The sequence below is a fragment of the Patagioenas fasciata genome, chromosome 1, assembly GCF_037038585.1.
Source record: "Patagioenas fasciata isolate bPatFas1 chromosome 1, bPatFas1.hap1, whole genome shotgun sequence".
Lineage (NCBI taxonomy): Eukaryota > Metazoa > Chordata > Aves > Columbiformes > Columbidae > Patagioenas > Patagioenas fasciata.
In genome coordinates, this window is record NC_092520.1 from 184,536,480 (window position 1) to 184,563,700 (window position 27,221).

The window sequence follows — 27,221 nt, forward strand, 5'->3', positions numbered from 1 at the left end:
CTTGCTGGGGTTGCTCTGAAAAGGGTTGGGCGGGAGGGGGCTGCTGGGTCCACAAGCCCCCGGCCCCTGCACAAGCAGCGCGGGGCTGGGCTGACGGCAACCAGGGCAGGCACGGGTTGGGAGAGGCAGACAAGGCCATTGCAACCGGGCAGGTCTGAGGCCCTGCCAAGATGGGGCAGGGGCAGCAAGGTGCCTGGCCAGGCACAAGCACAGCTAAAGCACAGCTCAGGCAGGCCAGCCCTAAAAGCAGCTCCTAGAGGAAAGGGGGAAAAGGCTTCTCACAGCTTTGCTACGAATCTGACCCCAGGCTACACAGCTCCACCATTCAAGAACTGGGCTGAACACTGGGAGCTAACTCCTCAGAGGGGAAAGGAGCTGGGGAGACTCTTGGTGCACTCAGGCTGCTACAAGCAGGAATGAAAAACGATGAGATTTCCCGTGAAGACTGGTAAGGTGGGGGCAGGAGAGGAAGCAATAAAAAGAAATATGCAAAAAGAGATATGGAGATTGCTCTGAAGCTAGGGGAACAGAAGCTATGGAAAGAGTGTGAAATTGAGAAGCCAAACAAAAATGTCCACGACATCAGCAGAAGGGTGAGAGGAAAGCCACTGTGCAGGCAAGGACAAGCAGCGCAAGCATGGGGAGGCAGCTGTGACAAAACTGGCTGAAAGCAAGCAACAGGAGAGGCTCAGCGGCAGCCTGGGCGGAGCTCAGTGCACTGAGAGCCCATGGGGTGGCCTAAAGTGAGGAGCAAGAAGGATTTGACCATCACACAGTTCATTTTCTTTTGCCTCATGTTTACAGGAAATCGTGGTAATTTTTTCCACGTGTAAAATAAGCTTGACATCCCCAGAGCATAGCACATCAGAAGAAAGACTTAAATCTGGGACAGTGTTGGCATGCCCGCTCTGCCCCTCTGCAGCCAGCAGCTCTGCAGAGGGGTGGCCCCAGTACCCAGCGAAATCCAGAAACCTGGGGAACAACCTCATTCCAGTTCAGCAAGATTTTATGGTCACAGGTATTAACATGGTGCCCTGAAAAAGTGTTTCAGAAGCCAAACCATCAACTTACGTTGCCTGCAGCAAATTCATACTTGTAATGAAGTATACAATAGTCAGAAAACTTTTCCTCCTGCTCATTTTGTAATCTGCACATTTGGATTTTTATCTGTTTTCTACTCAGTCTGCAAACTGCTCAGAGCAGGCTTATTGGATAGTTGCTTTTCAGAGTGGGCTGCTGTCCTTCCCATCACACTGATGGAGGAAATGAGGGTGCCTTCTCCCACAACAACCCACTGAACACTAGAATACATACATGATTTGCTTGCTTGATTTTACTCCACTCCCTGCTAGCTCTGCATGTCACACCACACTTTTGAATGAGGAAAATGTCAGTGGGTTCCCTGATAACGCAGCATGGGATAGCATTTGGCTGCATACAAATCGCAGGAAAACTGAGGTGGGAGGCCAGTATTTAATTTTCATCCTCATGTCAAACATACTTGCCAGTCAGTACCACCCAGTGTTTTCAAATGCAGGTCAACTTAGATCAGTAGCTTGCCAGTAAAGAAGTAAAAGTGACATAAAATAAACAGAAAGCCTCCCACTTCCCTGCCACCAACAGCCTGCATTGTCAGTGACAATCATCCTCTGCTACTCACCATCGGCACACAGCCCGCTCTGCGCTTTGCCAGAGCGTGGCTTTTGACTTTGTCATCTCCATTTGTTCACAGTCCTCTGAATCAACAGATGCTCCACAACACACAACACACAGCAGTAGTCCTATCTGACCAGAGAGAAAATAAACATACCAATACAAATGGCATAAGCAGTTCTTTTTATCTTTTGAAGAACTGCATTCCTCCAAATAAAAAATGGATCAGATGTTCAGGTTCTCCCAGGAAGGATTTTCCACTGCAGTAATATCTATTCCCAGGTCCAAGAGCAATCATGTTTTTAATCAGTCCTCCATGTTCTCCTTAGAAATGCTCTGTGAGAAATTACTAACTGCAAACACACAGATAATATAAGATGAGCAGAGATAAACATGCATCATAGATTGCAGGGGGAAGAGCCTAGCAATTAATGGAAGTAGAAGACTCTGAGTTGTCAGTGAGACTTTAGTGTGAACTCAGTTAAATTTTGAAACTTCACTGCTTTGCGAAAAAACTCAAAACTAAGTCAAATCAGTCAGTTCCTTAAAATTTGGAATGAGGAGCTCTCTTTCTCTTGTTTTCTAACCTATACCAATGGTTAGCAGTTTACACGGCTTTTAGGATTTCTCCCTTCTCCCCAAACTGTAATCTGCATAAAACTTTGTTCTTTCATGTGGTATTTTTTTCAGCAAAAGGCAGATTTCACCAACACATAGAAAATAAGTTATTTCCATTGAGTGATGCTGGAACTCAAATGAACAGACTAATGTCTAAAACTTTCTCTGAACAGATAAAAGAATTGTAGGCAGCACTTAGCAAGAAACGTAATAGATGATATGACCTACAGACCATGAAGGGTTGCAAACACTATACAGGATATCCAAGCTGTTTTATTTGTTTTAAAAGAAATATAAACAATATTACTGAAACCAAATTCCTAACTGGGACAACAAATAGTTGTCTTTGAGGAAGCAGGAGCTCAATTTCAAGTCCCAAAGTGAAATGGGATATACTGAAGGAATATTGTCTAGGAATGAGTAAATACTAAGTATGTAAATAACGAATGAAGGAAACCTTTGAATGGCTGTCACCTATTCCTGAAAGAAGAATACCTTTTGGTCAGATGACTAATGTTGCACTTTACTTTAGCAGTAGAAATAATAATAAAAAAACCAAACCAAACAAACAAAAAAGCCAAAACCAAAAACTAACACAAAAGCGCCCCTCCCCAAACAAACAAACAAAAACCAGAAGAATAAATCAAAGGAGATGACAGTATCCTGCATACATCTTATGTACACAGATGCAAATGTTCACCAACTTTTTTTAATACAGAAAAATTAAGCTAACAATTTAATATATATGTATATATGTAAACCCTAAGCAATTTAATGCAGATTAAGTATTTGTAGTCATTGGGTAATTCTTCTTCCTGCCACATTCCAAGACAGATGATGGGATGGCTAAGGGACTACAATGTTCTCCCACTGCTTGTAGAAACACCCACGTAGCTTCTCTGCGGTGTGGATGGTCCTATGAAGAGTAATGAAAGAAAACTGCCAGAAAGCTCCTCTTTGAAAGACTTAGGTCTGCAAAACACTAACAGTAGTTCTTTGACAAATATGGGAAACATATTCCATATAAATGATAAGACTAAATACTGTGTCTTATGATATACATCCTCTAAAAGACAGCAAAAGATAGTAGCTGTAACACTGCCTTTTGATAGCTCTTCATCTAACTAGTCAGATAAATAATTGAAAATTAACTGTTGAGCCCTTAAGTTTATAGAATTTACCATTTATTTATTTATTTTACAGTTGAAGTTTTAACAGGCAACAGAGACTAATTCTCTGACAGAAAACATACGTGTTTCAAAGGAAAGGAAGCTGAGATGAATAGCTGAACGGACATCTACAGTAACCCACCATAACATGTCTGAGAAAGTAAGCAGCAACATGAATAAAAAGCACAATGTGTACCGAAACACCAAATATCCAGGCCCCCTAGTTATCCCACATGAAGATCTTAAATTCTGAGGAATATGAGAAGATATTATATGTTAGCTTAATTGTATGCTTGAGTGCCATACCTTCTAGGGTTTAGAAAAAGTGATGGACTCTGTTTTGTACACAAACCTTTTATTTGCAACAGCAGTACAAACTGAGGGTACTGACAAATAATGAATTTGTCATCAGATCCTGAAATACAATTGCAAATATACCATATGGCATTTAAGATTTGACTAGATGTGGTTGATACGGCCCACCTGTTGTGTAGCGGTTTCACTACACAGAAGTTTAACCAAATTTCATATAGAAAGTATTTACGTATTTGTCCTTGTTTTGGCTGAGACGGAGTTAGTTTCCTTCCTAGTAGCTGGTATAGTGTTGTATTTTGGATTTAGTATGAGAATAATGTTGATAACACACTGATGTTTTAGTTGTTGCTAATCAGTCAAGGACTTTTCAGCTTCTTTTACTGGTCTATGAATGAGAAGCACAGAATACATAAGAGGTTTGGAGGGGACACAGCTGGGACTGCTGATACCAACTGACCAAAGGGATATCCCATACTATATAACATCATGGTCAACATAAAAAGCTGGGGGAAGAAGGGAGGACATTTGGAGTTATGGCATTTGTCTTCCCAAGTAATCATTACACATGATGCAGCCCTGCTGTCCTGGAGATGGCTGAACACCTGCCTGCCCATGGCAAGCAGTGAATGAATTCTTTGTTTTGCTTTGCTTGAGTACACAGCTTTTGCTTTACCTATTAAACTGTCTTTATCTCAACCCACAAGTTTTCTCACTTTCGGCCTTCCGATTTTTTCCCCCATTCCACTAGGGGGTGAAGTGAGCAAGTGGCTGCACGGGGCTTAGTTGCCATCTGGGGTTAAACCATTACACTATTCGAGCATGAATATGATCTCAAATAAGAGAATTGCAGGCATACAACTTTAAAAATAAATAATTTTTCCATTACAGAATGAAATATAACCTTATTTAGTACTCTGTAAAGAGGAAAGAATTAAGGAAGTTACCCTTGAACTTAAGAGTGGAATTGGCCATATTCTAACTCTTCACCTTGTTTTCAGTGTACTTTCTGCCAAAAAGCATGTAAAAGGTTTTGTCCCTATCAGATTGAGTAATGTCCTAAGATAACCTGACAACAAAGAAGGGCAGGAATTTTCTGAACAATTCAATTATGATCTTACCAGGGTATTTCCAGACTACTGATATGTTATCACCACTTAAAAAGCTGGCAATCTTTTGTGATACGAACACTGAATTTGCTAGATGTCTCTTACCAGAGTCTTACTCTCATTTACTAATATAAAATAAAACTGCTGCTGTGCTGCACAAAACATGGAGCACAAATCAGTCACATGCAAGCTTACAAACTGTGGTCAGGGTTTGAAAAATTGTTTTTCTAATCTACAGGCTCCAATTCTGCCATAAAGCTACAGGCAGTTTCTATTAACTTGAGCAGGACCACAAGGTTGTTCAAGTGCGGAAAATGTTTGTTTCTTAGTAATTAGTTACGTTTATCACAAAGACATACAAAGACATCTGCTATCTCCATAAAAACAAGCTGAGATATCACTGAATGCCACTGCTGCTTTAAAAGAAACAGTGTGACTTTAACTGGGGATATGGAGGGGGACACAAAGATACTTGTCACTGACACCTGCCTAAGGCTGGATGGAGAAGGTGGGTTTGCACCAGCAAGCAGTAAATACCACATCATGGGCAGTGACTGTGCTGTTCTGACAAAAAATCCATACAAGGGACACCCTGCATGAAGGACAACACAGTCTGTCAAAAATAAACCCGATATAACTCTCCAACAACCAAGGTTTTACTGTCTCTTCTATCTCCACCTTGAGTTCCTCAGTGATGTATGTGTACTTTGAAGGACAGTGTGATGTTTTAATTTGCATGTTTTCAGTAAAAATAATGTGCATGATATGGTTTGTACGGGAGGGCAGAAGGGAGAAGCCCTGGCATGCAGAGTCTGGGCAGAAGGAGGCAAAGAAAGTGACTTCTCTGCCGGCTTCACTGCCCAATCGGGGCAAGCTCCCCGGTGCTCTCTGCCTTCCCAGGGGAGCCTCTTCTGGGATGTCACCCACCCAGAAGTTCTCTGCCAGGCAGCGTAGGGTTGGCTGGGCTTTTTGGGGCACAACCAGCTGGGAACCCATAGGTCCAAGGGGAGTAGGAGACCCCTGAGAGGATGCAGGACCTCCCTGTAGTAAGGAGCAGCTTTGCAGCCAGTGGTTACAAACCCAGGGACAACTAGAAGGGACTCCATACCATTTGCTCCACCATGCTGGAGGCAAAACCCAGCTCTGCAAGGATACAGGGGGAGGGACTGGTTTTCAAAGCCTTTTATTTTAAAGTGGTTTACCTACAGTTTTTCCTATTTAATGAGATACTCATTTCAGTTTATTAATTTGTGTCCTAATGAAACCTACCTTATAAATCTTGTTTGGTGCATTTCAGTATGCCATCAGATAGGAAGAAGATAAAGCTCTGTTACCTCAGTTCTCCAAACACAAGCTCATCACATACACGGGTTACAAAAAAAAAGCCTCCAACTTCTCAGTTCCTCTTTATTTTACCAAGGAGTGCTTCCCAAGATATAATTAGGCTTGATGGTTGTTGAGTTTCATATACAGTCTCATCCAAAAAAAAGAAGCATGAATCTGATATTAGAGGAAACCAGTAAACAGTATCAAGTGCTTTGCAGTGTTGGAATGGTCAGAAAGATGGCACAGAAGAAGATTTTGTGATGACGGAAGGAAGATCAGAGATGAAAACTAACAAACTGGAGAAAATATGTGGCTTCTTTTTCTCTCTGTAGTACAGAATAGTCCAGACAAGGTGTCTGGAAAGTACCTGCACTGCTAATTTTAAAAGAATACTTTAAAACCCTGCTGGGACACATAGCAGTACAAATAGGTGGTAGCCTTTACCCTTCAATGAAACCAGGTCACTTTCCTGATATTTCCTTTAAAAATTCAGACTCCATGCATTCTTATGCAAAAAAAGAAAATAAATCTTGCAGCATCTCTGATTTTTGTTGTTTCTTCTTTACTAGCTACTAGCACAGTGCTACAACATGTGCCATTTACTTCACATGACCTCAGTCACGTCCTCCATGCCCTTCCCGAGCTCCTTCCAGCCATGGCATCGAGGGGCAGGGTTTGTGATCAGTGTGTGATCACTGCCACAGGAGGCATCCCAGGGTCCAGCTTCATCTGAAGCTGCTGCTTGGAGAAGGGGCTTCAGCTCCACATCACCCAACTGAGTGAGGAGCAGAGACGAGCTGCCCTGGGTACTGACGCGCAGAAGCATCAGTCCAATTCTCCTAATACTGAGTTTATTAAAATAAAATCTAAAATAAAGAATAACAAAGTATCATTTCATTATATATATGCAGCTGTATACAAGCAGACCTGTCCTGGACTGCTTCAGCATTCAAAATTGCCCCTGAGAGCAATGGACACCTGCAGTATCTCCGCTGAGGTTCTTCCCCAGCCCGTTCATCACAAAGCAGACGCAAGAACCAGCGATCCATTGGCCACCAGGAAGGATTAAGTAAGTTAGTGCTCCATCTTCTCTTCAACATTTACCTCCTAGGAGAGGTAAAAATGCTTGCAGAGAAGTAAGAAAAGCTCATCAAAATGACCAGGCCTCGGTCTAGATCCAAGGTCCCTAACTACTCAGTCCTGCTGTTTTTCTTTCTAGATTCAAAAAGAAAGAGATTTATACCATTTTAAATGGTAATTTTTTAAAAAACCAACTCAGATTGTCTTGTTTTCCTCAGCAGGGGCAGTTTTGAAGATTCATTATCTAATCCCATGTGATCAAAACAGTCCACTTTCAAATCACAAAGGATGTCTCTTTGCCAGAAATAGTAATGAATGTATTATCAGTAGGCAAGAAAGTAAATAAATTGCATTAAAATTGCAAACAGGCATTTATGAAATACGGGAACCAAGGTTCTAATTCCTGTATGCAGTTACATTCAGAGAGGAATTTACAGAGTAATACTATTCATTAATAATTATTGGTATAATTCCATTATTATGACAATCAAGGAAGCTTTAAAACACTCATTTGAAAGAGATAACAATCATCTGGGCCCTGATCCAGCAAAGCACTTTAAAATGTTAATTTTCACCATGAAAATAATCAACTGGATTTGAACAGGACTGATATGCTTAGTTTAAGATAATCTTGGCTTTGTTAAGCCTATAATATGAAAATCAAGTAGAAGCATTGTAAAAGTAATCTATGAAATCCTGCCAGAACCTTACCTTGATATTACACTGTTATCATACATTCTCCAAGGGGCTACTTTCTTCTCGGGGACTACCAAGTAAAATGAGGAACTTTTATAGGAACTCATTTTGGGAAAACAAATCCACTGTGGACCCAAGAACACTTAAAGCCAATATATAATCAATAGCTAGATGGTCACAAAATTCGTATCTGCTATGTAAGGCCAAGATTCAAGTGTCTGACCTGGATCCAAGCCTCAAACCAGGTCTTCCACATCTGATTATGAAACACATTTTCTTCTTCAGTCACATTTTTCAATAACTAGTTACACAAGTTCCTTCATAGACCAAGACTTGGGCTAGGTATCTCGGTGTTCAGTTGCAATTTTAGAAGAAAAGGAAGAAATACAGAAACACATTTAATTAAACATCATGATGATGTTTGCCTTTGGAGTGGGTGGGAGCTGATCACAGTAGTTAAGGACAAAGAAACCACAAAGCCTCTGTCATCTTTCTGGAAGGGATCCTGCCTGCATCCGGCTCCAGTCCCTTTTCTCTTATCTGATGCACAGAGGCTGCCTCTAAGGCTGGGAGCTTCTCACAGATTGTCCAGGGCTCCCAAAAGCTATCTACCCATCTGCTTAAAACAGGCAGTGCAACTCTTCAGAGCCCCCTATGGAAATTTGTTCTCTTTTGACCAAAGACTTTCTTCAGCTCACTTAAAATTTAAAAACAAAAACAAACCCCAAACCAAAACAAACAAAAACCCAAAACAAAGCAAAAACAAACCCAACCAAACAACAACAAAAAGCAAACAAACCAAACCAAAACCAAAACCAACAACAGGAGTATTTAGCTTCAAATGTAGAAAAGGCTTTTTGGAAGCATGTTTATTTTTTTCCCACCAATCATGAAAATAGCAGTGGTCAAGGAAGAGTGTCTTCGAATTTCCATAATATAATTTAAACTGGATTTATCTGCAGCAGACTGAATTCTGAAGAACCCAAATAAATTGATCTTCAGCAGTTTTTGAGAGCAACATGAGTCATCTGCTGTCTTTTTTAATCTACAACATCTGATCATGTTCTCCTTTTTTATCTTTCCTCTTATTTCAGACCAATATTATTATCTGTATATGTATTTAAATCTTTCATTTTATATACAGAGTCTGGTAAGTTAATCACCAGTATCTGATAATAAAGCCCCTCCCTGTACCTCTTGGTTGTCACTTGCTGTATGCTAGGCAGAGATTTATCCTTCTAAATGAATTCAGCACAATGAGGAAGGAAACATGAGATGAGGAGTTTCACAGATACTTTTATAATGCAGCCTACCAAACTCCAGTGTGGGTTCCCACCTCTCTTCTGTCCCCGTGCAGCCAGTTAACACCAAGTTCTGCTGCAGGGCACACAGTGTTCAGAGACACTCATTCCCCATCTCTCCATCCACTGCCCATTTATATAAGAATCATTTTTAATTAGCCTTCACAGCTACTTTATGCTTAGATTCCTGATGTTCCTAAAGTAATGTCCATGGGTTTCAACATTACATATTTACAACCTTTAATCTCAGATCCTACCCCCTCCCTCACTGTACAGGGAGCATGCAAAACAACCACCACAAAGAGGACATCATATGCAGGACTCAGGAAACAGAGAAAAGATGTAAAGGCTGTTTTATCATTTACATGTTGCATGATGTTTCAACTCTATTAAGTATAGCTCGGGGCCAGAAAATATGATTGCAAATAACATTAAATGTATTAAAATGAATTATATTTGATTTACTGAAAAGACAGTGCACTGCTGGTGGAATGTAAATGGATTGCCTGATTCATTCAGGCTGAAGGTTAATCCTAGAGGTTTCAGAAACCAAATGGAATAAAAAGCAAAAAGTCCCCACAATGCCACTGAAGAACATTTCATTAATTACACACACTTCTACATAGCTTGCAAATTGAAGACAAATGCTTTACAAAGAAAAATAAGGTGACAGGCTAGATTATGAAGTTTATCTATATGCCACGTGGTGCATGGCTGTGCAGAGACACTGAGCCGGCTCTGGTGCAGCAGCAGGGCTGTGCCCAGCCCGCTGGCAGAGAACGGTGCCTGACACAGCCGCTGTGCTGCAATTCCACATCACAGTCCTTCCCACATCTGTGCTGGGGGCACAAACATACCACACATCCCTAACATGCCATGGTGCTGCAGGGGCTGGCATCTGCAACACAAGCTGTAAAGCAACAGAACAGGATGGGAAGAACTGAGGATGGATCGGATGTTGTGAAAGACAAGTGTCGCAGCAATTAGGTCACACGTATGGTTTTCCATATTTCATGACTATGCTGACATTATGTGCCACACTCCAGCTAGGCCCTGATTTGAAATGAGACCTGGATGGTAACTCCTCTTTACTGCCTTTTCTTCTCCCCCTCTCCTCTCAAGGTGCACCAGTTTCCTTTCAAGTAAAGGCTGGAAAGAAGCTCTGTTCCATTTAAAGGGATACCCTAATGGCAAAGACAAGGAGATGAAGGCTACTACAGCGTGAAGACATCCCAAGATCAGGATTTTGGGGTGTAGCACTGATGGCATGTGTCCTGCAGACATCCAGAGCTTAGCTTCATCTACTCCAATATCTTATTCAAGAGGAGCAAGTAGGAGATTAAAGAGAAAAATGTTTGGATTTCCTTGATGAACACCTTTGTCCTCAACCTTTTCTAAGCTTATTCCCTTAAACACAAAGAAATTTATCCCTTTTATCCTCTCTCAGAGAACAATCATTGTATGTTCTTTGGAATGTTATTGACCTCTTTAGATATAACATATTGTGGTGATGGCTTCAACAAATAATTTATTAAGTAAAATGCTTCCTCTTACTAATTTTAGCATAACAAAAAAAAAAATTAATAATTTATGTCACTTCTTTTTTAGTATTGTTTGAAAGAATAAGTAGAACTTTGCACACATGTGATCAACTTCTGTTGACCATATTGTCATTCTCCAGTTTTGTCTTTCTTGGAAGTATTTAATCTGAAAAATAAACTGTCCTGATCAACTAATTATTTCATAAAATAATTAGCCTCTGTGTCAAAACACTTCTCTGAATTGTCATATGCTCAGAGAAGAACTAAACACAGTGAAGCAGGAAGGTATTGTCTATGCTGTTCCATTGTTTATGACTCAAATGTTCATTTCTTATTGCATATTGAACAAATGCTTTTCATGTGTTGTCCAACGTGATCTCTCCCTCTCTACGATGACTGCTACTGAAAGAAAGCAATGCATGCTACTACTCCAATTAATCTTCCCAGTGTGTCTTTCCTTTCACTCAATAACAACCACATTTGCCTGCCATTATCCTGCCAAATCATTTACCATTGGTTTTGCTCGTAGGTCGTTGTCTTTGCTCTATTTCTTTACATTTCATTCAAAGTATACCTACACTTATTAAAGTTAATTCCAGCCTAGGTGTAATACCAATTTTTCTGCATACCACACCTTACCACGAGCTGTCTGGGACACCAGTGACCGAAGCAGGACAGGAGCAGGCCAGTGGCAGCCATGTGTCCCCACATCGGGAACCTGCATCTCTGCCTGTCAGAAGCCAAATTTAACAACCTTTACAGCACTCCGAAAGGTTGTTTTTTTCACTCAGTTTGCAGAAGGCACATTATTTGATATTTGTTTTCTTTTTTCTGGTTAGTTTAATGCCCAAGGCCATTGAAGGTTTTATAAAAGCAAGACTTCTTAAATAATTTTCTGCTTTGTTTTTAGAAATTACTCACAGTACTCAAATCCTTTTGTCACAATACAGTAAGTAAGTATAGGAATGAAAATAAGAACATAAATGACTAGCTCTCAGAATAATACCAAAAGCTAAGTATTTAAATTCATTGTGACTCCATACTGAAATCTGATTTTTTTTAAATGGTCTTCTGGAGATACATGCTTATCATATTTCAGTGTGTTCTAATGCAAATCTCTTCAAAGACCAGCCAAAAAGATTTCTGAAGCCGCAAGTCAGACTAGTGTCAGAGAACAAAACCAAAAAATGGCTCATAACTAATAATTCTAAAGATAAAGAATGAAGCAAAATAGCTTTAGTTGCAGTAAGCACAATGTGCAAAGACTCTCAATTTCTCATCTCGAGGCATCTTATCTGTAAATCTGCATATTTGGTGAATTCAGTAATCACATTACTTGAAAACTGAAATATGAAAGGTGAAATAAAAAAAAAGAAAAGCAATGAGTTGTTCTGTGACCGACAGATGTAATAAAGATGATTTCCTATAGATTTGAGTCCTACTTCTCTCGCCCCCTTAACCAGAGTTTTTCCTCATTACTGAGCCACAGCCATCATGAAACTTGTAAGAATGTAAGTATCTTCAGGACTCAAAGAAGAATTCCTTCCCAAGTTGAGGGAGCTCGATCAGTAAGTCAAAACCTGATGCAGAGGACTGACAGACAGAACATGAATGCATAATCCTTGTTTCTTTAGGAAACAGTAAAATGTTAGACCAGACTAAAGCTCCATTATGTGAGTGGTGCTGGCAACACAAAGCTCTATGAAAATTTCAGCAGCTTAGTACATTTATTGATGCACATAACATAAACAACTGGCAGAATTTAGTTAAATATACATTTAAAGTATCTTTTTAAATGTTTATTTTTAATTTTATATGTACCCTACACACTATAGTTTTACCAATAATGTGTATATGTGTATACAATTACATTTGAAGCATGAAATAAAACCCCAAAAGTCTTTGAATTGTATTGATGATCCTGAGGGTCTCTTCCAACCAAAATTATTCTATAATTATATGATTACTTTTTTTTTTTTTTTTAAACTCTAGGCCATCTTGAAAATGAAACCAACCTAAACAGGTGATGAGGTATTTCCGATCCTCACCCATCTTCAAGGCTCGGCAGTTTGTATACAAACCACGCACAGTTGCTACCACAGCTCCATCTGAGCAGAGCCCGAGGACTCTGGAGTGGTTCACAACAAGCTGCAAGAAACACTCTATTAGCTGCTTGGGAATGAGTCTTTTCACAGGTTTTACTTCTTTCTTAAATTTTATTATTAATATAAACAAGTTTTAGTTTTACTCTATATTGAAAGCAAAGGCCACACAGGATTCGTGTCATGCCCACCCTGCTGTTGGCTCTTCCAGACCTTCCCCATGGTGGGCTGGCTTTGGCTTGAACCACAAGTCTCTGAAATCCTGCTCTTTAAGACCCAGAGCTGCTTAGATATTTTCTTCCTAAAACCCAGCTGGCTGTTTATTCCTTTCTCAGTTATACTCCCGAGGAACAACTAGTCCAAGGTTTGGTTTGATCCATTTGGACAGACAACTCTCCTTGCTTGCTTAACTTGTCCTCTACTCAGGGAAAACCTCCAAAAACCCCTCTAATACCCTTTTGGTCCCTGTGCTCTTTGTGTGGAACTTCCACGTTACCCTTACCAGCCCTGCTCTGAGGCGTCATTTCGAGCTGAGCAGCATCGCCGGCAAACAGCTGCTTGTTTTACCTGTAAAGTCATCCACAGTGTGATTGCTCCTGTCATAATTTCTCAAGCACAGTTTGGCTATTACATGTAAATGTCTCTTATGAGATGAATATACAAAGCTAAATGAAAGCCTCCTGTCAAAACAGAGGGCGTGATAAAGATGCTGCTCATAGAACGAACACCAAATTCACGCAGACATATTCCCAACCTGCACAAACATCACTCACTTTGAAAAGTTCTATAAAACAAGGGGAAGTGACCTCAGAAATACACAGGTTGCTTCCCACACTTTAAATATGATCCTCAAAACATTTTTGTAAGAATTGGTTTTCAGAAGGGAAGTAACTGACAGCAAGCTAATGCAGCTCAGTAACATGCTCACTAGTAACTCACACGTGGTCTACTAAAGCACCAAAGTCAATGTATTACTTTAATACTCGATCTTCTTCAACAATAAGCATGAAATCTCAGTACTATACATACTACTCTTCAATGACTTCTCCATACAAGAACGTGACTAATTGGTTCAATAGTGCTTGGCTGAATTTCACTACAAAAACTGATAAGAGAAATTTTGTGAAGTCCAGGAGATAAATGGTGCTGCAGGCACAGGAATGCATATGCACACATACACAGCCAGAACATACGGAAGACCTGCACATGGTCACAAAAGGGACCAGGGTTCAGTAGCCTAAACTAGAGGGAGACTTGAATTATAAGTCACAGCTCTCACCTGAGTTTGAACTTTGAAATATATTTGAAAGACAAATAAAGCTGAACGGTCTTAACCACCATAAATACACTATTGCTCTGGTTTTCTATTACTTTCCAAGATTAAATCCTTTATTAACTCCAATGTGTGTTGTGGCTATAGAAGAATACTTTCATTTAGAATAATATTTTCACCTTCAAGCTCTGCCATGAAACAGAAGAAGGAACATTTTCAAGATGCAATCTGGTCTGTGGCCACAAAGCAATGTGCTGGCATCTGTTGCCATTTTCTCTTTTCCCTGCAGTGACTTGGTAGAGAGATGGAGTAGCTGGTGGGCCTTTCATCACCAGTGCTTCACGCCTGTGATTTTTTACACAGGAAAATTACTCACTGCTTCTAGGAATACAGCATTAGGTCTTTTTGTTGCTAGGGGTATGAACAGGCTGTTAAGAACCCAAAAGAACTGTAAGTTGCAGATGTGGTGAAATAGCTAATACCTTTGGTCTTTTTGGCCTTCTTTAGGCAAGCCTAAGAGAAGAGAGTAACTGCTGGCTTAAGGGGACAAGAAAGATCTGCCTGAAATCCTGTTTCTAATGTCATGTTAATGAGCACTGGATTTCAGTGGAAGGAATTACTCCAGAAGGAAGGAAACAACGTGAGAGAAAAAAAAAATGGGGGAATATGGAAAGGAGGAGAATGGAACAAAAAATCCCAAGAGAAATAATAGAGATAAGAAACACCTGTACCACCTAGATCTGTTTCTGTCCCACCACAGTATACAAACATCATCTTGCACAATTTTATACTTTGAATATCTATTTTTTACAGAGCTCTAGAAATAAATCTAAGTTTCAAAATGAAGTTATTGCTAGTAAAAACAAGCAGTCCCTGCAGGCCACCACCCCTCATGCTTCTGCAGAGAAAAGGCCACTTCTAATAATATTTCTTTGGCCAAGCAGATTTTTCTTTGCCACTACTCAAATGTGTCCAGCTCTCCAGAAATGTTCTGCAGTTAGAATGTCTCATGATGGCACACTCGAGTCTATGAAGAACATCACATCATCCAGCTAGCACAAGTCTCACCTACAGTTGTGGAAGCCGCCTTTCTGATCCATGAACTACCCCATAGACGATCTTCTGGGAGAACAAACAGCCAACCTGGCTGCTGACAAAACAGACTCACGTTTTTCTCTCAGCTGCCAAGACAGTTCTTCTCCCCAGGAGAACAGCAGAGAGTAGAGAGCAGATGGCCTCTATCCTGTCCACAGCCGATGGGCATGCAGAAGCTGAACTCATAACATCATTATTCAAACTAATATTAGATTTTTCTGCATTACTTGAGCAGCAGCACAGTGAACCCTAATCTAATTTGCATAAGTCATCACTGAAATCTTAATGATTTTTGGGCACTGACTGTTTTCAGGGTATTTGCAATGCTCTGCACTTCAAGGGAGATGCTAATTACCTTTTGGGAAATGTTCAAAGGTTAGAACAGTGGCCAACATACACTCCATATTAGCCAAATGTTTTAATGCAAATTATTGAGATTCTCTGAAGATTATTCTGGACAGAACAAAATAAATTCACCAAAGCTATTGTATCCACTAGAATAACTAAAATGTGTATCACTCAGAAGAGACCAATACAATTAAAATGTACCTTGCTCATGTATATGCATGAATATATGTGTGTATAGACTTGTGGATGTATGTGGATGACATAAAAAAAGAGATAAGGAATAGTTAACAACACTGCTGTTTAAATTACCATGATTCAGGATTAGCAGAGCACATGTAACTCGGAGATTTGTTTTACGTCATCTTCAAAATCAGGTAGGCAGTAGTGAATAATTTATAATTAATATTTGGATCAAATTTTTATCCAACTCTCAGTTAAAAATAAATATGTTTCTGCTATCCTTTTTCAATTTTAAAATGGTATTATTTTAAAGAATTAGCATGAAATCTTATTTATAAAATGGAGAGCTGTATTTCAAAAAGCTGTGAAGCGAACCCAGTAAGGACCAGGAAACCAGCTGAACGTGCACTTCTAGTGTGAAGTTTTCACCATCCCTGAAGAGGAGAGAGGAGTATTATTTACCAATAAATAATTACCCTTAGAATGAATATGTAAGTTATGCTTTTGTATTTGGTATAATTAGGAGGAGTACATGATGTTAGCGAAGTCATTAATAGCATTCTGCATTTAGTCCCTGAACCAACACCTAAAAAGGATGTCAAAGACTAAAGAAAAGTTTCTAGACGTTATATAGTCACATTGATGCAACTTGCCTCTGGCAAGACCTAAATACCTTCAGCCTATCCAGTTTATCCAAAAGTAAGTAAAAATGAAATACCACATGTCACAAATATTGGCAGATAATAGCAGATTTCATACTATCTATGATGTTTTGATGTTTCATTTATTTTTGATGCTTTGCATCATTCTTGAAAGCTCCATTAAGAATTTTTTTTGCAGAGTTAGTCTCTTTTTAATGAAAAATATACACTGTTCTTGATGCAAGGTGAAAAGTCACTTTTCCAAGATGTCAGTCCTGCAAGGACATTTGGCACACTGTTTTGAGTCATTTGAATCTCTTCCTATTTACTTGTGAAAGACAGCAACACTTAAAAATAAGTGCCTTAATATCTTGCCTTGATTCAAATAGCTTTCAGCAAATCTGTGATATAAGTGCCTGACACAGACCCTTCCTTCCTCAAGAAAAAGAGGTGATATCCGTGACTCAACCCCAGCATCAATACCAGCAGTTGGCTAAAGAAACATCTGGAAAACCTGCCCAGGGATTGCATCGTATCAATCAATAACACAGTTTCAGCAAATTTGCAAGAGTTTTAACAGATACTGCTATGCACAGTGCTGTTGTTTGAAGAAACTGTTGGTTTTCTTTAAAAAAAAAAATATCAAAAGCACAGTTAACTACACTATCGGGAAAGCTGGTGCATATCCAAACCAGCTCACAGGTGAAGACTTTTCATGAACACAATGCTGTACATTCACATTTCTGCCAGTTGCACTGGCTGCTCTGTGAAGAGGAGCAGACCACTCCAACAATATAGCTCAAGGATAAGAATGTGGAGCAGCAGGAGCCAAGGCAGTTGAGTAATTCATCTCTCTTGAGAGGAATAAGACACGATTGCACTCTCTGTACTGGCTGGCACAAACCCTTCAACAACAATCTACTATGTGGAAAACAGACTGGCCTTTGTACTTTGTTTATGCCTTTACCAAGAGCATTGCTCTTAAAATACTTCAGTAATTTGAAAATAATACCTCCGATGTAAAAGGCAGCTGCATAGTTATAGAAATTAATGTAGAATAAGCAGAACATAACCTATTAAGGCCTTTCCAGGAAAACGTTGATTTGAACTGCTTCTGCTCATTTGAACGTATCCAAACAGAATTCTGCAAGACTGTTGAGAAATATTTAGTCTGAAGCAACAGTTACATCCAAACACTGATCTAACTCTTTCATACTCTGGGGCATTGCAGTGCCTGATTTTAATGGGAAGAGACTGCATTGCATTGGAAAAATACAACAATATATGGAAAGCATTACTTCTGAATGTCTGGTTATTTCATTAGTTTATTGCATACTTGAAAGACCTTTGTTAGATGAGATGCTCTATCTTATGCAATAATTAACACAACACAACACTATTACTCCTGCTGAATACCCACTGCATAATAGACTTGCCTCTCAACTTTCTCTTCAAATAGATGACAGTCATCATTCCTGGTCAATTCACAGAATCATGTCTTCGAATCAGACCATGGGAGAGGCACACAAGAGGCACCTTGTGCCACTCGCTTGCAGCCGAATGGTGTCCTTCTAAGCACCAAGTCCTACCAGAGGTGTCTCCTCTGCTGCAGCTCTGCACAGCTCAGTATCTCTCCCAGTCCTGAACCAGACGCGAATGACTGGCGGATCCTACGCAAGGCTGTCTAATCCCATAAGGTCAGAGAGAAAAAGGGAGGCTGTAATGTCGCATTACAGCTGCGCTGCCCTCCCCCCAGCCTGTCATTTTACCATGACAGGCACTGTTAAAAGATGGTGATCAGAGCTAGATGCTCAGCATGTGGCCTGCTCCCTCTCTGTGTCCCATGAGCTCAGGAGAGAGCCATCCAGAAGACAGGCGGCTTGCTCCCAGCTGCTTCCCTCCCCAGGGAAAAGTAGTGGATGAGGAATTGCACATAAGACTGTACACAGGACCTGCAAGCTTGCTGCAGCTGCACAGCCCCACGGCACCACCTGAGGGACTCGCAGGCAGGTGCCCTGTCCCGCAGGAGAATAAGCAACACTGCCTGGCCCTGCAGGGAACCGCGGATTCCTGCACTTCCACCTCCCACTCCTCCAAAAGGAACTTCGTCCTTCATTTCGCCTTTTTTTCAGCCAAAGAATAGAAGTAATATTCACCTTCACTGATGGCAGTTATAAATTAAAAACAGCAGGATACTGTGGCCATTTTGAATGAAGACAAAAAGCAGCAGGTATATCCAGATGCTCCTGGGATCACGAGCTCATTCATACAGAACAATAAGCAGGGGAATGGTCGTCCTTTAATAACAGAATAACAGCATGTACCATGCCAAGTATAGGCTTAGTGGTAAGGAAAGTATGATGACATGTACATGGGGAATTGACCATGAGGAACAGTGTAACAAAGGTGGATAAAATCTTTCTCAAACAGAAAAGGTTCATGAGAAAGATATGATATCTCAGATGCAAAACACATTTCAGGAATGAAAGAACTGGCTCATAAACACCTGTCCCAAGGAAAAACAAACAAACAAAAAGATAATAAGGTGCATTTATAAGTGCAGAAGGCAGAACTACTATGCAAGTCTGTTTGCAGCAGCATACATTGCTACAGGTTGGAGAAGCACACTTTCCTCCACCATCACCACACAAAGACAGCTTGTAGCTGTCAGATATGGCTGATGAATAGCTTCACTTATACCCGTAAATCAAAATAAGAGCCTAAGCAGAGCTTCTGTAAGGACCAGAACTATTCCAGTCTGGTATGATGCTAAGCACAGTGCAATAATATCCCATACTCGGTGAAGTGTAAGTGAGCTTTATTCCATACTCATCATCCAAATAGAAAGACATCCCCCATTTTCCAGGAACCAAATCTGATCAGGCAACTGGAATCACAAATAACTATTAAACAGCTGCACTTATATCTTTGTTAGTGTAGAAATCAGCTTTCTAGAACATAAATAAAACAGGTTGAAGAGAAGATTTAGCTTTCTCCAGAGATTATGTGATAAATCAAGATCCAAGGACATTATGTGAAAAACAGTATTTCTAAGGGTAGAAAATATTTGAACCTAAATCATGCCTACGACATACGCCATTTCACCAGCACTGAATAATACAGTATACAAAAAGTCATGTCATTGTCATTTGGAAACAGCCAGACAAATACTTGATTCTATAAAAACTAAATAGTAAAAACCAGAGATTTAGAGCCATTTTTCAGACAGGTTAGCTAACAAGGGCTACAAAATTAAGTTTGCTCTACTTTAGTTTGTTCATTAAACAAAAATTAACTGAATTGGTATGTAAAATGGAAATGCAAGGAGGTGTTTGACAAAAAAAAACCAAAACACAATGCATAAGAATAATTACAGTTATTTGCTTATATTGCACAGATCCCTTGGGTTCAGTACTACACAAATATTCAACAAATCAGTTTGTCAATGTATCAAAGACACCAAGTTTCAGACTTCAAGATTTGGGCTAGAGATAGGTACCTACAGGATTCACTATAGCACTATTCTGAGCTGGTACCTTCCTTGTCCAGTAGCAGAAAATTAATGAAGTTATAGAAGGTAAAGAACACGGAAGTTGAACATGTCAGTGCTAAATAACTTTAAGCCAAGGAACCACGTTTTGCCATTAGGAGCTGTGACTTCCTCACATCCTGTTCTACCACAGAATAGTGGATTTCACTTCAAGTATTTTGAACCATATAATGAAAACTGCTTCCAAAATTGCATTAAAGTGGCTCTTGTTTATGTTCTTACTTGAGTGATAGTCTTAGGAATATACATCAACTTAATGCAATCTTTAATTGATCTTCATGGGAGAAAAATAATGCCTACACACCTCTAGTGAAAATATAAGCATACTCCTATATGCGGCTAGATGCATTAGAAATCACTGCACCCAGCTGAGCTGCCCCTCTTAATTCAACTGTCCATCCCACCAGACTAGCTTCACCAGAGACATGTAATGTTGCTTATTGCAGTGTAACATGATTTTATAGACAGCCCAAAGTTAGTCCACCTTCATAAAGTGAATACAGTCATCACTGTATTCAGTGATGTATTCAGGCTTCCTATTGCTCAGCAATATGTGTGTATAGAGCCAGGTCAGGAATGGCTTTAGCCTGCATTAACCTGATCAGCAGGTACCACCTTACATGTTTCAAACATATATACATTGTAGAACCCAATAGGTCATTTCTGTATAGTCACTGAAAATAGAGATTGGGTCCTATGCATCTGTATTATATATACAAAAAGCTCATTTGGTGTGGCTTTCATGGCAGGTACCATCTCAGAAGTATGAACTACTCTAACCTTCAAACAGAAACTGACAGATATACATATCAAATATCAATTCAAACCAGAGAAGTATTTGAATCAAAAATCTGCGCCAGTAGACCTAATGCTAAAATGCTATATTTCAATATAGCTAACATTTAAAAACTAATGATGAGGTCAAAAGCACAACACTGCTTCTATGTATTAGTTCAGCATACATTTATGAATTAACAATGTTTCTACCACTTCTTCTGTTGCACTGGGACTAATTATTTGCTAACAAGAAGCTCATGTCTTTCACCTCATTACTTAAACATAGTAATAAATAATTATTTTAAAACTGGATATAAGAATTGAAAAAAAGAAAAGTCACTAACCTCTAATGAGGTGGAGCCTGTTTCAATGCAGATCCAGAGGCAGTATCTAGAATTGAGTAAAGACAGGGTTCAGCTGGTTGCTCATCTCTCAATTTTTCAATTACCAGTTCTGTTACAATTTGTTCTGCATTCTTTCATAACATTCTCTTATAATCAGCTTTTCCCAGATGTTTCCTGGACTTCATAAACGCATGGGTTTCTAGTTAGACACTTTCTTGCACAAAAATATATTCATAAAATCCCACCAAAACAAAACAAAAATACCCACAACAAACAAACAAACAAACAAAACCACACAACTTTAAAAGCCAAGTGAGCTTGTGTGGTTTTATTTTTTCTGATTACTTGATACATAAGCTATTACAGACTGCCTTTAAAACTAAGCTTGGGTGTACATTTAGCTATTTTTAAAGTCATAAATACCTTATCACAAAAACTTGATCCCAGAGCCCTCTCCTGCAGTAAATTACACTGAGATGCCTGCTCAGATACATCACCAAACTCCTGCTTTCTCTAGCACTTTTCACTCTTCCCTTTATAGCATCTCTTTTGATCCCTCTTTGTATTTGTCTCTGTCCGACAAATTTTGCCATGCCCTTCCAGAATTATTCAAAAATCTTTACTTAATTTCTGCTTTGATTTCTTCTTCCCAAATCTTCTCTGATTCACAGCTGCAGACACTGTCAAACCAACCGCAAATCTCAATTTCTTCTCTCAGAAGTCTGGGTGTAATATCTACTATACATCTGGATTAGTGGATCCAAGGTAGGAACTGCACTAAACTGGCACTACTCGCAATTTTTTTCAAATGCTTCCAAGATCTAGCACAACCCAAACATATCATATAATACAGACTACTCACTTCAGAAGCTGGCTACATAAACTAACAGATTTCCAGCTCTCTCCCATGCCTGTACATCCTTTTGTAACTGTAGTTCAGCCCTATTGTAGAAGGGATTTTAAAGTTGTGTTAGTGGCCAAACGGACAACAATTTAAGTATATAAATGTGAGGTAAGGAAATTTTTTGATATATAAGGTCCAACTGCTAATTCCGTGAGTGACATAAAAGACCCAAGTACTCAAACTCCAAAGCTACAGCACTTTGTAGATACCTCAGTCAAGGTATTGCCCACTGCTCTGTTTCTCTTCTGCTCTTATTTACTGCAACACAAAATCAGATCTGCCCTTCAGTGATTTGATGGCCATTTACAAGATTGGAAATGTAATAATTCCTCATAAAGCTTCATTAAGTTGTGTAATTCTACTTCTTTCCACACACTGTGTGTCTATATAAAGAGATACAACTTTCTTGTGGCACTTTATCTCCAGGAGTTTGACATCACAGTCTTTTCACTGTGCCGAGAGGAGATGATGACTGTACTTCCAGCTCATCTCTTCTCCCACTTATGAAGTAAGTAAGTGTACATGCTAAGGCATTGGGGTCTAATCCTTCTGCTGCTGCTGACCTGGACAGAATATCAGAATATTCCCCATCTATAAAGAACATTTATATTATTTCTGCCTCCTTGTAAACTACTCCTGAGAGTCTGTGGAAAAAAATAATTTGAACTAATATTTCAGAGCCACATAACCCAATAGGACTCCCTTTGTCATGCCTAAATTTTAGTCTCCATTCACTCCCTTGATGAGCACATCTTTGCATGGTCATAAGCCTTATTAACTCTGAAAACCAGTACACGAGCAACACATTCATCTCAAGTAGGAAGTTCTTGGAGTGACAAGTTATCAAGTACATCATCAGGATAATGCAATATATTCTGTCATTTTTCCAACACTTAATAGGAAGGTTTACTTGTTTGCTTCATAATTTATTAGCTGGGGTGGAAAATAAACTAGAATATAGAAAAAACAACTTAAAGGTCCCGCATGGTTTTCTGAAATGACAAGCATTTAAAGAATGCCAATTTTCCATTTAATTCCCTCAGTTCACAATGTCTTTTTCTAAAGTAAAGGCTTGAGAACTATTCCCTACCATACTCAGTGAAATACCCTAACTGTACAATAGTCTTTCTATAACTTTCTATACGTAATCTTCCAAGATCCATTTGTGTCTGCACTTGCACTCTGCACTTGTTAATAGCTTTACATTCATTTCTTTCAACTGAAGCTTACAACTGCTGTGCAATGTAGGAAGCAAAAAAAAGGTTAAAGGAATCAAAAGACATTAATTTCATCCTCAACAGGGCAACACTTGGTTAGAGGTAAACTGTGGCAGTTGTTAACACCTTCCTTCCCTTCCATCAGTAACTCTGGATACTACTATTCCATCATTTGTGAGTATTTCACCTCTGGAAGTTCTAGCTTTACCTTTAGTAACCTATGTGTTATGGAAAAGCCTGTCAAACCAAGACAGTTGCTAAAATAAAAAGACAGACTATGGACATCAGGGAACTAGAAATACATTTTCCAAGTGTGAAAGGCAGGAGGACTGTAAAAAAACTGCAGGTCATAGAACTGTGTCATTTTGATTTGAAACAAAACATGGAGTATCTAGAAGGGTGCTGTTGTCAGGGGCAAAGATGAAATACCCAACAATAGTCTGGGAAACAACTTCAAATTAAACATGTTTACCCTTGCAAGTTTGAAACAGAATATAAATCTTTCTTGCTTATACAGTTAGTGTAGGACCATCATGTGAAGGGGTTTCGTTAGAAGGAGATATGTTGTTGAATTAGTCAGGCCCAAAGGAATCTCAAGACCACTTTGAGAAGCTGAGAACAGAATCTGCTGTGAGAAAGAGGGGCGTTTCTTCATTAACAGGGCCTCAGCATGGCGTGAGTCGTCGGATCTATCATCGGTGGGGCTCCAGCGTGTGGACTGCCCATGATACTCATTTAGCGAATCCATGCTTGGAGCGTGGATTCGTGATTAGAGAATAGTTGCGTATATAAGGAGACATGCTTCTGTAATAAATGGCTTTTGCGTGATTCACATTGAATCGGAGTGCTGAGTCCTTTATCGTTCCAACACCATCATAATTTTTAAACTACTCTGCTGAAGAATGCAGTGCACATAGACATAAGGTGAGGGGAGGGGTCCTTCTAGCTTGGGATATTGACCTGAATAATGGCGAGCACTGGATGTTTATGGAGACAATATAGGAAATGGAATGAAGGATTCTTGCTCTGCTGTACACGTGACTTAAATGAGAGAGAAGAAAACACACCAGTAAAACAAATGCATATTCAAAGAGATCTAAAAGTAAAAGAGCTCTGTAGGTCTGTAGCCCACAAATAAAACAGAGATGGGCCTATAAACAGAGTATTTTTCTCTTTTTTATCCTCTAAAAAGAGAATTTGTTGACACCTAATAAAACACCTCTTTTGACAAACCAGAGAACTACTGGCAGTGTCAGTGTGCCCAGGTAACACCCAGGCCTGGGAGCTGAGTGACGTCCCAGGGGATGTCCTGCCTTGCTCCTGGGTGGCAGGTGACACTACTCAGATGGCTCGCTGCTCAGCACCTCCTTGCTTGCCATGGGCACAGCAGGTGGATGGAGACGTTCCAGCAGGATTCACTCCTGGTGACAAAATAACTCATCTTACAAAGACGACTCTGAGAACCTTCATGGTATCCTCCTTTTTCATATTTAAGCAATGACTTTGTAGTGTTATTATTTGTATCTATTGGTACCTGAATTGAGTCACTGAGTCAGCTAGGAAAGCTGTGGTACTTCCACCTGATTTTTTCATTTTACAAGAACAGACAGATAATATTGCATCAGGTGTTACGAAAACATTATTTATTTCAGCTCATAACATAACGAAGACAAGCAGATTTTTTTGCCAATTTTATCCCACTGCTCCCATTCACAGTAGGCTGTAAAAGATAATGAAGTAATTTGCTTGAATCTCCATACATGAAAATTTATAGAAAACCACATAGAATTTTAGATCATCTCTGCAGATCTAAATTCACTTCACCAGCCTCAATCACAGTGTGAGGCAAGAGAGAGAGCGGCGATGGAGAAAGAGAACCACTGAACTCAGTAATGCCTAAGCCATCATGAGCAGCTCTTGAAAAAGCCACTTTAAGTCTCTGATCAGAAGGACCCATCACTTCAGCACCAGGCACTGGATGTGCACAGCAATGGCATAAAAAGGTCATTATAAATTAACATCCACTCAGAGAAAAGCTTTTTTGTAATACTTATCATGTATATGAATACACTATGGAGGACACTATAGGAAGAGGATGTCATGTAAAACATGACCCATTGAAAAGAAACATGGGGAAAAGATGAACTTTACCAAACCGAAAGATGATTGTTTATATCGGAAAGATACTGTCATATCTACTATCTACTTAGGTATGGCTTCTAGATGAGAACACAGAGTCCTACATTAGTACAAAAGACAACACATTTCATGCATGTCAAGGAACTTGGTTTTCTAAGCTCTGAACAGATACAAAGCTGTTATCTATCTAGAGATACTAAGGTTCAATTGAAAATCAATACGCTAGTTTGTCACACTGAAAAAAAAAAAAAAAACCAACCTTAATACCAACCATTAGACAAAGCATTTCTAAAGGCATTCAGATTTAAGCTCTGACTCAGAACAGTAAGGACCTCTGACACTTTTCTAGTAGCTTCTGTCAAAGCTGTTAGTGATAATTTGCCACCTTTCCACAAAATCTTCCTCTGCCTTTTTACCTAATCCTTTTAAGTACCCGTTTTCATGTTCCAACACGTATGGCCTCTCCCATAAGTCCTTCACAAAAAGAATCTGCTAGAAAACTGCAAAAAGATTATGTAGCTTAGCTCTTTCTGCAGTCAGTTATCATAACAGCTAAAAAGTTCAACTTGCTTTTACCACTTATGTTAGAAAATGAAGCTAACAAAAAGCTTAAAAATTACAGCGAATGAGAAATTGTATTTAAAAATGTATAAAAGTTCTTTCATATATTTCAAAAAAAAGGTGAAGCAAATTCTTGCCCTGTCTAGGCATTACTAAAAAACACAAGACAGAATGAGTATTCCTTGACCTACACAAACAATAAGCAAGGACATGGTTTCATAGTGCCAGCAAGAATATAGCTCCAGTACAACACAGAAGATACAACCAACACAAAAACGGTACAAAACACTAGATAAGAGATTCAGCTTTGTGGCTTGAAAACAGAAACAGAGCTATATTTAAGAAATCTTCCTTTTGCATCCTCTTACATTATCGTTTGGGTAGTAACATCAAAGATATACCTGAAAAATCACAGGTGCCACAGATACCAGTCAAAAGGACGCATAAATTCATCTCACATTGCTGTAAAATTTACAGTAAATATTTGGTTTAGATGCTCATTGAATTTTATATCAACTGTCTAACTTTGGTTCTCATCCTTTAAGAAATTTGTAATACAATCTCAGACTTCATTCCTTTTTATTCTTCTTCCTTCTCTTTTTCTTTTTTCTTTTTTTTTTTTTCTAATTTGGATGTCAAGAAGATGCTTTAGCAAATGATTTCCTCATATAAAAGAAAAAAAATAACAAAGTATAGAACACACAGATTATAACTGTCCACAAACCTCCTGGGAATGCTACAGATTACTACTGTCCACAATCCTTCTGAGAATGCTAGCCCTGGAAAGCCCAAAGTTGGTTTCCCCATCAGACTGGGAGCCTGCAAACCCATCAGTGCACTGCCCCAGCCCAGCCCCAGCTCCAGGAGCAGGACCAAGGGGCAGCAGTCTGGAAATGCTGGAGCTGGAGACGGAACGACTCAATGAATCATAGAATCATAGAGTCATTTCGGTTGGAAGAGACCCTCAGGATCATTGAGTCCAACCATAACCTAACTCTAGCACTAAACCATGTCCCTAAGAACCTCGTCTAAACGCCTTTCAAACACCTCCAGGGATGGTGACTCCACCACTTCCCTGGGCAGCCTGTTCCAATGCCTGACAACCAATTCTCAGAAGAATTTTTCCCTCTTGTCCTATCACTTGCTACCTGGGAGAAGAGACCAACACCCTCCATGCTACAACCTCCTTTCAGGTAGTTGTAGACAGCGATAAGGTCTACAACTTTCTGAAATGAGATTGCAGCATGAGGCACACCTTTCCTGAAGTGTCACCCCAAGCACTGGG

The 27,221-nt window shown here is 39.5% G+C and overlaps 1 protein-coding gene across 1 annotated transcript in view; it reads right to left on the minus strand.

Moving 5' to 3' along the window:
* Positions 1-27,221, minus strand: part of CNTN1 (contactin 1) — a 248,240-nt gene that overhangs the window by 150,296 nt on the left and 70,723 nt on the right. Inside the window, exon 2 of the mRNA XM_065838300.2 lies at positions 21,116-21,161. The gene's annotated coding sequence lies outside the window, so the exon portion shown is untranslated. The remainder of the gene's footprint in view (positions 1-21,115; positions 21,162-27,221) is intronic.